The 12,347-nt window shown below is 58.4% G+C and overlaps 1 protein-coding gene across 8 annotated transcripts in view; it reads left to right on the forward strand.

Moving 5' to 3' along the window:
- BEGAIN (brain enriched guanylate kinase associated) overlaps positions 1–12,347 on the forward strand; it is a 44,522-nt gene that overhangs the window by 19,789 nt on the left and 12,386 nt on the right. The window lies entirely within an intron of this gene.

Consider the following 12,347-nt stretch of genomic DNA (forward strand, 5'->3'; position numbering starts at 1 on the left):
TGGTGGGATTGGGGGGTCCCTTGTGGCCAGGACACAGCATAGCCTCCCAGAACTGGGGACCATCCTGCTCTCCTCTCCCTCTCACCCTATTAGTAGTTTCAGAGCGACCTCGAGGGCCTTTGCAGACTCTTTCTTCCCAGCCAGTACTGGGGCTGCCCCTGTAGGCTTCTGCCCTGCGTTTAGTGTCGGGGTTCCAGGACCAAGGGATGCAGGGGAAGTTGGTCAGCATGGCCTCCCATGCTGTAGGTCACAGGGTCCTCTGGCAAAGTCCTGACCCTCTCTGGGGCTCAGTTTCCTCATCTGTAAAGTGGGTATCCTGAGCACCCCCACCTTGCAGAGCTGTTGGGAGGATGACCTGAGATACTGGGGGTGACAGGCCTCACCTGGGACCTGGCCCACAGCAGGGGTCCAGGTAGAGGTTCACTGTGGGGCATCCGAACCGCACAGCTATGGGTTCCCAGGCAGGAGAAGATTCATTTGTGGTCCAAGTGAAGGGGTCTTGGCTGTCCAGCAGGACGGCCCTGTGCCGGGGTCCTTCCTCCCGTCCCGGGGCCCGCCTCGCAGGCTGGGCCTGGGAATCTGAATTGAGCTCCAAGAGGGCACGCCCTTTGCCCCATCCAACACTTGTCACACGACACACACACGCACCCGTGGTGCCCGGAACCACAAGGACTGTCCTTGTGGCCCTCCGTGGCCCCCTTTGTGAGCAGGCACCCAGCCGGGCCCCCTCTGCCTGAGCCCCTCTCCCCACCCCCCACCCCACTGCGGCCCCACGCCTGAGTCCTGAACGAGCTGTCACTGTCACGCCTCTCTGCCTTTCGTGCCTCTCATGCTGTTCCCGCTGATCAGAATGCCCTTCCACCCACCTTCTCGTCCACGTGACAGACTAGTTATCCTCCTTGTCATCTTTTCTCTGTGGCTTTTGTGACTCTCTTGTCCCTCACCCCCAGATGGGCTCATTCCCCCTCTGTGTACCAGGTCCTGCGCTGGCGCTGAGACAGGTCAGCCCTCCAGAACAGGGACCCAGGCCCCAAACACAGGCTCCCAGGGATCCCAGGTTGGAGACAGTAGCCTGGGGAATCAGAGAGGGCTTCCTGGAAGCAGGGACACTTGAGCCAAGGCTTAAAGAATGAATAGGAGTTTGCAAGGAGGACAGGTAGGATGAGTCTTCCTAGAGGTGCGGGGTCCTGGGGGCCTGAGGAAGCAAGAATGTGTTCAGGGAAACCGGTGAGAGGTGGGGAGTGGAGTCCGGTGGGGTGTCCTCTGTCCTCTCCGCCCCATAAGGAAGCCCCTGCGAGCAGAGCATGGGGTCCATTTCTCCAGCCCCAGATCTGGCCGCCTCTGCTCTGGCCTGATGCATGCCCCCTGCCCCTCGCTCACTCAGCTCTCCTGCCTCTGACTGCTTGAAAAACTCTTCCTGTGTGACACTCAAATATTTGCAGATATTAGCGAGTCCCGGCTGGCTGTCAGCACGCGGAGCCGCTGCACCGCTAATCCCCAAGTTAATCCCCTCCTCTGCCTTTGTCTGCCCGGGTCCGCCTGCCTTCAACTCCCGCCGTGGCCACTTTGCTGCATGCCTTTTGGCAAGCCACTTCCTCTGTGGGAGCCTCAGTTCTCTCCTCTGTCATAGAGCAAAGTGGGTCAGTCGCCTCACATGGCACCTGGGACACAGAAGGTGCCCAGGAAACCCAGAGCTATTCCTGTTCCGAGTCCACCCCTCCCCCCACAATATAATTGTTCAAAGTTGTGAACTGTGATAGGCATCTAGAAAAAGTAACGAACAGCTGTGCCGTTTAGAGGTGAACTTTAGGACGACCACCACCCAGGTCAAGAAGTTGAATGCTGCCAGCCTCCCAGGGACCAGCCCCCACCGAGAGCCTTCCCCAGTCACAGCCCCCTCCTCCTCCCCCGGAAGTCTGCAGGATCCTGGCTGTTGTGATTAAGTGGATGCTTGTTTTCTTCCCGATTTGGCCGCCCGACAGCATCCCTAACTGACATCGTTTAGTTTTGCCCGGTCTGGAACGTCACATACATGGTGTCTTTTAGCCTGTGCTTTCCGGGTTGGCTTTTTTTTTTCACCAAAACATCATGTTTTCGAGCCGTGTCCTTAGAGTGCGTGGGGCTGCCCATTGCTGGCTGTCTTGGGGAACTGCGTTTGTGAGTGAAGTTATCTCTTTGTTCACTGATGGCCGTCCGGGCGGGCGGCTTCCAGCCTGGACCATTGTGAATGAAGCTGCTGTGACCACGCCTGTCCGGGTGATGGGGAACACGTGCAGCCTTCCTGGGGTCCCCCGGGGGCGGCACTGCTGGGGCACAGGGCACGCCCACGGCCACCTTCAGGAGATGAGGCCACACCCTCCGCGCGGCGCTGGGACTTCCTGTGTCTCCGCAGCCTCCCCGCACTGGGCTCTGTCGGGCCACAGGCGGGGGAGCTGCTCCTCTGGGCAGCGTTCATTGCACGGCCCTGGATTACTGCCCATTTGGGCTTCCTCGTTTGTGACTTCTGTGTGTTTTTCCATCAAGTTGTCTTATTGATTTGGAGCTCTTCAGAGAACCCTTGTCAGTCACACACGTGGCAAATGCACCTCCCGCTGGTTGCTTGCTTCTCTTTCAATGGTCCTCTGATGAACAGAAGTTCTTAATTTTAATTCCGTTGAATTTCTCTTGAATCTTTTAGGCTTTTACTTTTTGATGAAAGCTTTTTGTGTCTTGTTTAAGAAACCCTTCTGATGTCAGAGTCTATTGAAAGTCATTTTCGTGTATGGTTTTGAGGTTAGGCTCCTTTTGGCTGTTCTTCTTTGTGGGTTTTTGTTGTTGTTTGGTTGGTTGGTTGGTTTGGTTTTGTGTATATGTGTTTTTTTGCTTTTTTGTGTTTTTTGGGGTTTTGTGGTTTTTTATTTGGGGTTTTTTAAAATTGGTTTTGGGGATTTTTTTGTTGTTTGGATTAAAAATATTTTTGGTTTTTTGGCTTTTTTGTTTTCTGGGTTTTGTGGTTTTTAATTTTTGGGAGGCTTTGAGTTTTGTATTTTGTGGGTTTTTGTTTTTTTTAATCTTGGGGTTTTTTGGTTTTTTAATTTTTTTTCTGGTTTTGCGGGTTTGGGGTTTTGTGGTTTTGTGTTTTTTTAATTTTTTCGTTTTTGGGGGGGTTTTGTTGTGTTTGGGGGGGTTTTGTGGGAGTTTGGGGTTTTTTTTGTTTTTTGGCTTTTTTTTGTTTGGGGGTTTGTTTTGCGGGTTTTTTGTTTTTCAAATTTTTTTGTTTTTAAATTTTTTTTGGTTTTTCTTGTTTTGGGGTTTATTTTGCTTTTTGAGTTTTGTGGGTTTTTTAATTGGGTTTTTTTTTGTTTGTTTAGTTTTTAGTTTTGTGGTTTTTTGGCTTTCGTGGGGGTTTGGGGTTTTTTTGATTTTTGGCTTTTTTTTTGTTATTTTGGTTTTGTGGGTTTTCTGTGTGCTTTTTTTCACACAGACACCAAACGCTCAGGCCCGTACTCTTGATTCATTCGTGTCACCCAGGTGTGTCGCAGTGCTGCCTATACCAGATGCCACTCTCTGTGCCGAGACACTATGCCACGTGCCAGGCTGACGCCCTGGAGGTCACCCCAGAGATGCCAAATCGCACTGACCTCATTTCCAGAGACCCTCCCTGCCCACCCCCTCTAGCCACCAGGCCTCGATGCCAGCCGCTCCTCAGGTGCATCAGACAGGCTCCTGCCCCAGGACCTTTGCAGGTGCCTTTCCTTCTGCTTGGAATGTTCTTCCCCAGATATCCACGTATCCTCCTTTCACACCTTTCTCAAATGTCATCCCTGGTCAGGGTGGGGTTCCTGACCACTCATTCCATTTACAATTATAGCCCCTCCCCCATCCTCCTCCTCCTCCCTGCCTTGATTTTCCATCTCCCTCATCCCCGCCTGACTCTCAATTTGTCTTATTTGTTTACCTTATTTACATCCGTCTCCCCTCCAAGAACAGCAACTGACTGCTGATCCGCAGCACTTATAGCTGTCACGTAGTAGGTGCTCTGTAAATGCTCTGGAATGAGACCAAAGTGTGGTGCACAGTGAGGAAGGGGGATGGGGAGCAGCTATTCCCCACACTTCATTATGCCCGAGAGGGGGGCCCTCCACCCTGCCCCCCAGGAAGGGGAGCGTTGGGGACACTTTTGCCCCCCACACCCTCAGGGAGTAGTGGTTTGTTAAAAATAAATCACCCCTTGAGAGGCCCTCAGAGGTGTGAGAGCCCCCACTGGAGGGATCTGGCCTCAGCAGCATGTAGGGAGCCTTCCTGAGAGGGAGATGCTTGGACAGAGATGAGGAGTCGGGGGAGGGCATTCCCGGCGGGGGGTCTGGCGTGGGCAAAGGCCCGCAGGCAGGGGGGATGCTCTTCCTCACCTGGCGGCTGAGCTCTGCCCTTCTCAGGCTCTTGGCCTCCTGCCCCCACCAGCCAGGAGGGATCACAGAGCCGAAGGGGTTTGGGGAAACAGAGGCCAGAGGTGGAAAGAGGCTCGTCTAGGTCTCCGGGGTCAGGACAGCCACAGCCTCCCGGAGCAGCTGGACACTGCCCAGTGGCAGGAGGCCTCTCTGTGTTTGGGCAAAAATTTGCAGCCTGCTCGCCCCTCCCAGTGTTCCCTTCTGAGGGCCACACCAGCACCCTTCCCGAAGTCCAGAGTGAGGAGGCACCTCCGAGGCCTCCGGGCCCCCACTGACCCTTCAGAAAACCCAAAGCTCTTGTGTGGCACCCAGCGCCCCTCTGCGTGGCCACCTGAGCCCTGGACCCAGCTGCTCCTCTCTGCTCTGCCTCACTTCTAAACATGATTCTAGCGGAGGAAGTCTTATGGGCTAATTCTCACTAAGCTGTAAGTGACTGCCTCACTTTGATTTCTCCCCTTGGGAGTCAGGGCCTTATAAAGGGACCCTCCACGTGGGCTGTCCTCTCTTACCTTCTTCTGCCCTGCCCTTCAAAGTCTCCATCTGAGTCCCACTCCTCTGCAAAGGCTCCCTGACGAAGTACGTGGTTAAGAAGGTGGACTTACCTGGATTTGAATCCCAGACCTGCCACTTACTGGCTGTGTGGACCTGGGCAAGTTTCTGAACCTCTCTGATTCTCAGTTTCCGCATCTCTAAAATGCAGATCATAATAACAGCACCTAACTTAGAAGGTTGTTTTGAGAATGAACTCGTGAACGTGGAGCTGGGCACATGGCTGGTGCTGTGTGGGCCGCTTCTCCCTGTTAACCTCCTGCCCCCCTCTCACGTGGTCTCATTTGTTCCCAGGCCCTGTTTCCCCAACCACTGGGCAGATGGCATTATTCCCATCGTGAAGGAGAGGACCACCTGGCGAGGGGGGGTGTCGGGCTGTGACCTGCAGACCTAGACTGAGTTAGGACTGCGAGAGCATTTCAGAATCGGGGGCAGCGGGCTGGCTCTGCTGCGCCCCAAGACTGCATTTTTTTCCCAGAGAGGGCACATCACCAGTCCTGGTGGTGGCGGAGTGTTTCAGAGCAAGGATGTGCCGTGTGCCTGTTTCTCAGCTTTCTGCCTCGCCCCCATTAATCGCGGGCAGAAAGCCAGCCCTGAGTGTTTAAGATCTCTGGCCCCCTCCTGCATGCTCTCACTCCACCTTCATGACAGCCTGAGAGCTGCCGCATCGCCTGCATCCGTCGACAGGCCCACTGAGGCTCTGGAGACGCTACCCATCAGGGCACCGGTGTCAGCGACAAGGCCTGGGTGTCTCTCATGAGCGATGGAGCTGCCGCTACCTGACATGGGAAGGACGGAGATGGGTCAGGTGGCGGTGCACGAGGTGTCAGTGAGGTGGGTGTGGGTCCTCAGGCCTCGTGGCGGACAGCCTGGGGGTGCCCTGGTGTGCCTCTGTGTTCTGTGTCCTGGCCGGAGGGGCTGCCCTGGGGAGGGGTCTATCCTGGCTCCCAGGCTCACTAGCTGGGTGCCCTTGAGAAAGGCCCAGTGCATTGGGGCCTCCCGGCCCCAATTCCTTCATCTGTACAATGGGTAGCATCCCCGCCCCATGCCAGGCCTTGGGTGAGGATTCAACGAGGGGGCTGTCAAGGGCGCGCAGTAGGTCTCACTGGGTGACTGAATGATCGAATGGGCGTGATCTCAGGGGAAGCTTCCAGCAGGAGGTGATGGTCACAGGTGTCCTTTGGGCTTTGGTTACTGATGGGGAAACGGAGGCCCAGAAAAGCAGCCTCCTTCCTCGGCGCCAGTGCCTTGCAGCCACCTGCTGCTGCTGAAATCTATCATCGTGACGCCAGTTCTTTTCTTCCAGACTCAGTTCGGCCCCCAGGACTGTCCCCTGTGGGTGCGGAGAGGTGCGGGGTAGGTGGGGCGCTGAGGGCAGAGGGCCCAGGGGCCAGGGGCACCGCGGAGGGGCCCAGGGGCACGTAGAGAGGCCACCGGGCTGGGGCAGAGGCCACTCTGTGCCCCGCGCTCCAGGGTCATCACCGAGCCTCCCACAGCCCTGATTACCTTTGTGATGCCCAGAATTCCGGAACACAGGCCCCACCGCCGACCCAATTAATGCGTGCCCGTGTCTGTGGTGGGGTCGTCAAATTAGTGAAGGCGGCGTGGGGTCCGTCGTGGGCGGGAGTGAACCTGATCATCAGTGTTGAACGGCAGCCTCTTCTCACCTGGGCTCCAGGGCAGCGTGGCAGGCGCTGGGAGGTTCATCCGGGAGCCGGGCGGGGAGCTCCTCACCGGCGGTAGGACCGCGCCACCCACCCGTCCTCCCTGCGGACGCCCCCTGAACACGGATTCTGGGCAGAGAGCAGGTGTGGCCTCGGGGCAGGGGAGGGGTCCAGGGCCAAAGTGTGCACGGTCCCGCCCTCCAGGACCCCCCCAGTCTAGGGGGGGCAGAAGAGAGAGTAGATGAGCAGCAGTGCTGGGCTGGGTGCTGGGAAAGACGAGGCCAGGCAGGGGTGCCCAAGGAGCCCCAACACAGCCAGAAAGGGGGCCTCGGGGGCTCCCTGGGGCCCGCTGTGAGGCTGGCCCTCCCTCTCCTGAGGCAGCCTCCTTAGGACTCCCTGTCCCGACTCACCCACCAGAGGGACAGCCCCAGGCCAGAGTCTGTCGCCAGTCCTTTCCGCTGTGGAGCTCCCCTGGGGCTCCCGGCGCCCCGAGCAAGGGGACCGGGCGCTTGGCCGGCGCTCTTGGCCTCCTGCCAGCTGACCCGGGCCTGGGCTCTGGCCTCCCTCATCTCCCGGCCTGTGACCAAGCTGTGTCTCCCGCACAGATGGCTGGCCTTCTTCCTGACGGGCACGGGATGACCTCTCCTGCCAGTGCTGGAGGCCTGCCTCCATGGGGTCACCTCTGTCTCCGTACTCGGGCTGCCAGATAAAGTACAGAATGGCCAGTGAAATTTAAATGAACTTAAATAAATGTCACTGGGCATCGTCTACTTTATCGAGCTCCCCGATTTCAATAAACAGCTGGATGCTTATTTAGTGTAAGTACTGCCATGCCGTGTTTTTCACATGCTGACACTGAACACTCATTATTGACCTGAAATTCAAATTTCATCCTCTCATTATCATTTCAGGGGGCTCAGCCCTTATGAAAATCAGAGAGCAACTTCTGGCAGAGCCAGACAAACAAAACCAAACCCCTAAAGCCCCTGACCTCAGAGGCAAGGAAGAGCCCAAAGCACTGGAAGCTGCGGAGGGGGATTCAGGCTGATCGTCAGGAGGCCTGCAACCTGTTGACCTGGGGTGGGCGCTTTCTCCCTCTGAGCCTCAGTGCTCATCTGTAAAATGCATTCCCTCTGTTTTTCATTCATCCAGCGAATGTTTATTGGGCCCTCCTGGTTGCCAGCCTCTGCTGCAGTGCCTGAGGACCCAGCAAGGAACGAGGCAGACAGAAATCCCTGTCCTGGGGAACTGCTACTCCAGGGGGTGAGGCCAAGGACACACAGGCCCGGCAGGGAAACGGGGAGAGAGGATGCCTGCAGAGTATAGGAAAGGCCTCGCCAAGAGAGTTGCGTTTGAATGTTGAGTGAAGGAGGAGAGGGGCAGCCGTGGGGTATCTGGGAGACAGATCCAGGCAGAAGAACAGCAGGTGCAAAGGCCCTGAGGCAAGGCCGTGCTGCATGCGGCTGGAAGGTGAGGGCCAGGGGGCAATGGGAAGGCCACCTGCCATCAGGTGATCAGCCTGCACACGTTGGGCGTGACCCTAGCGATGTAGGAGCTGTGGAGATGGGGGGTGGATTGGACTTAGCCTTCAACAGGACCCCTCTGGCTGAGAGCAGGTGAGGGCAGGAGCCAGTTTGGAGGCTGTGCAGCAATGCCGCACAAGAGAAGTTGGACTCAGTGTGGCGGGCGGTGCTGGAAAGAGAAAAAGAGTCAAGGGTGCCTCCGGGCTCGGGGAGCAGTGCTGGCCCTGCTGGGTCGGGGCAGGGATTGGGGAGGGAAGGCTGTGGATTTGGGGAGGGCGAGTGGAGTGGAATACAGTGGGCCCCGTAGGTCCGTGCCGCCTGTGAGATATCCAAGCAGAGACAGAGGCAGCAGAGGGTATGCACGCCTGGAGTCGGGGAGACACAAATTAGGAGGCCCTCAGTGGAGCGATGGTATTTGTGGCTGGGGTCACCATGGGGTGAGTGTACCCAGGGAAGGAGAGAGACTGGAGGCGCTCTTCCTGGATCCTGCTGGTTAGGAGGTCAGGGAGAGGAGGACCACCCGCAGAGGAGGCTGAGAAGGACGGCCAAGTGGGGATGGTGTTTGCAGGAGGAGGGAGGGGTCGACCGTGCCGTTGGCCGCTGAGGGCTCAGGTCACGTGAGCACTGAGATCAGGGACCAGCAAGATTTGGTTCAGTAGCATGGAGGGGACACGAGCCAGGTTGGGTATTGGTCCTGGCGGGATGGGTGCAAGGACAGGCAGCGTTTCTTGGAGCAGAGAATGAGGACAGGTCCTGGAGGGTCAGCAGAGGGTTGTTCTCAATATGGCAAGCGTACCTTCACGTTCTTGTGCCGGAGACAATGATCCAGAAAAGAGGGAAAAATTGGTGGTCTGGGAGTGAGGGGAGAGCAGCTGGAGCCCCGCCTGGAGTGGGCGGAGGGGCTGCCTGGCGGGTTGTCTATAGTAACGGGTGGGCAGATGCTGGTAGGTGGGGAGACCTGGCGGTGGCCTCTGCGAAAGTTCCCTTGGGGTGGCTTCTCTTTTCCCGTGGAAGAGGAAGCGAGGTCATCAGCTGTGAGTGGCGGTGCGGGAGGAGGCGTTGGGAGGTTGATCAGAGAGGAGAAAGAGACGGAAAGGAACGGGGGATGTGGTAAGGTTCCCGGGTCAGTCTGCCGGATGGGCAGAAAGGGAGGCCCGTCAGCTCGGCCGTGTGACTTCCTGCCATCTGTACAGGTGCAGGCGCCGAGTCTGGGGAGAGCTGGCCCTCACCAGAGTGGGGTTTGGGAGGTCAGGGAGGGCTCCTTGGAGGAGGTAAATAGAATGAGCTGAAGAACAGGGGAGGGGATGTTCTGAGCAGGAGGGGCAGCATGTGCAAAGGCCCAGCGGTGACTCTGCAGCTGCTCCGCCCACTCGCTCAGGTGGCTCTGCTTTGTCCTGGCCCTGAGCACCCCTGGGTCCACCCACCCACTGAGGGCTCACAGGCTGCAGTGCTGCCAGCTCCCGGCACGTGGTTCTGCCTTGATGGGCATGGGGGGAGGGGGTGGGGGGAGCAGGGCTGCAGCCACCCGATAGGATGAGGTGGAGGCAAGATGAAAATGTTCCCTGCGGCGTCTCCCATCTCCTGTCTCTGGGCAGGAGGGCAGCAGAGCATCCATGTCACCGGGCCGCGAGGAGGGAAGAGGGGCTGGTTCCACTGAACGACCTCGGTCAGCAAACCAGAAGGGAGCGGGGCCTGAGCAGGTGTAGAGTTTGAGGTCACCCCCTTTCTGGCTTGAGTGGGGGACCCCTCCTGGCTGTGGGCCCCCAGGCCAGCCCTGTGACAGTCCCCTCCCCCGGTACACCTGCATGCTGCTGCACGATGGCCTGGCGTGTCCAGAGTCGCCTTCTCCACGCACGTGGTGTTGCTGGCGAAATTGCTGCAGAGTCAGCCGAGGCGCTGCCCAGGGGCTGGGCAGGCGTGTCTGAGCCACAGACCAGTGCCAGCCAGATGCCCAGAACTTTTTTCCTCCAAGGAGAAGCTCGCGGCCCACCAGGAAGCAGGATGAGCTGTCCTGTGGGACTGCAGGCCCCTGCCCTGACCCTGCCAGGTGGCTCACCTCTTAGGCTCCAGACTCTGCTTCCGTCAAGCTGCCCGCGGTCGACCGTCACAGGGACACCATGGCTGTGCCTCATCGTGATTATGATGTGTAGGAGACGGTTCAAGGGCTGCGATTTGCACTAAAATCTGGCATCTCAACGTGAGGGGACGAACAGCTGGCCCAGTGTTGAACCCCAGGAGGGCTGTGTGACGTCATTGACATGAACCTCAGTTTACTCATCTGTCATATGGGTGTGGTGCACGCCTCTCTCACAGGGTGGCCTGACACTAGATGAGTAGGTATGTGTGGGCACCTGGGGCAGGGCAGGCCCTCGGCAGGTGCTGGGGGCGTTGGTTAACCATTCACGCCCACCTGCCCCTCGAGAAAGGTCCTGAGTAGGTTCCCAGTGGGGACACGGGATGGAATCATTGTGGCAGTGATCAAGTTCAAGGGGAAAGACTGTTTGTTCTGAGACACAGAAAAGTGGTGGCCACCAAGCGTGGGGGCACAGGCCAGGGCACGGGGGGCCTCGGCAGGGACGAGGGGGCTCTGAGACCCTGCAGGGGTTGTCTCTGGCTCCTTTTGTGGAAGGATGGTGGCACCAGACCTTCTCCAGGGAGACTCAGAGATGATGCCAGCATGGGTGGGGGCCGTGGGGGGGTCTGAGGGGACAGGGACTTGGGGGAGGAATCTTGGGGAATTTTGCCCAGAGGCGGGAACGGTCTGGCTGGGTTTCGTGACCTGCCGTCTGGCGGATGGCGGAGAGCGGACTGGGGGCCAGCGCGGAGCAGCAGACCAGGCCCCAGGCGCTCAGAGGTGAGCAGGACGGGCTCAGCCCCCGTGACGCTCCCTGGCGGGCAGGCTGGGGCGGGATGGGTGTCAGGGTCCCACCAGCAAGCCCTGGTGGGGAGGAGTTAACCTGAGCGGGAAGGAGCGGGTGCCATCCTGGCAGAGGGGACCCAGGGACAAAGTCACCAAGATGAGAAGCTGCCTGTAGCATGTGAAGAATGACAAGCAATTTGGTGTCACTGGAGCATGACTGGGGGCCGGAGCCTGAGCGTGGAGAGCGGGTGCGGGGACAGGCAGTGCCGTGGGGGTGCCTGGGAGCCGGAGGGCGGACACCCGTTCAGGCCCAGCCCGCCCCAGCACCACAGCCCACCAGCGAGCACCTCTGCCCCCGGGGACCTTGTTCACACCGCGGAGCAGGGAAGGGTGGCCCCGGACCCCATAGCTCGCAGGTCCTTCCTCCCCGTGCCTAGCACAGCCTCACAGGCGTGGGGGATTGCAGCCGCACCCCAGACTTGCTGTGTGATCTTGCTGCACCTCTCTGGGCCCCAGTTTTCTCATCTCTAGGAAGAGGCGCTCCCCGTGCCACAGGCTTGAAATGAGACTTTGCGTCAGAACAGGAGCGGTTGTCAGGGATAAATAAATGCCTTGTGTGTGAACAGCGTTGGAGTCTGGGGCCAATCGCAGCCACGCGCCCCATTCTCTGTGCTTCAGGCAAGCCCCGCCCCTTCCCTGGGCCTCAGTTTCCCAGGGTCCCAGCCTCCTTCTACTCTTCTGAGAACTCACCCGCCAGGAGTCCCCCGAGGAAGGGCCTTCTGGGGTGGGGGCTGGCTGGCGAGGGCTGCGACGGGGACTCCCCCAGGGGTTACTGGCCTCAGCTGAGCCACCAAGGGGAGACTGGGTCTCTGGCTGCTCCCACGGGCACCAGCCAGTCCTGCCCCCCTCCCGTCCATTCACTCAGCAGCATTGGGGTCATTGGCCAAGCGGGAACCCTGGGCCTGGAATTCCAAAGTTCAGTTCCAATGGAGATCAGCCCGCTGCCTCTGCCCCCAGCCCTCCCCTAGCCTGGCCTGCAGAAGATCAGCCCAGGAGACCAGGGCCAAGGGCAGCCCATTTCACAGATGAGCAGATGGCGGCTTACGGCAGTGGTGATCGATGTGCAGCTCCCGGCCCAGGGCTGAGAGCTTCCCTACCCGCCCCCACCGCCCAGCCTATCAAATCAACACTTTCAACCTCTTCTGGGGGGAGGGGCAAAATTTGATCCTTAGTAAAGTTTTTTTTTCTGGTTGTTTTTTGTTTTTTTTTTGCTGCACCCCACAGCATGTGGGATCTTAGTTCCCTGCCTGAGGATCAAACCCGC

The sequence above is a fragment of the Kogia breviceps genome, chromosome 3 (assembly GCF_026419965.1).
Source record: "Kogia breviceps isolate mKogBre1 chromosome 3, mKogBre1 haplotype 1, whole genome shotgun sequence".
Lineage (NCBI taxonomy): Eukaryota > Metazoa > Chordata > Mammalia > Artiodactyla > Physeteridae > Kogia > Kogia breviceps.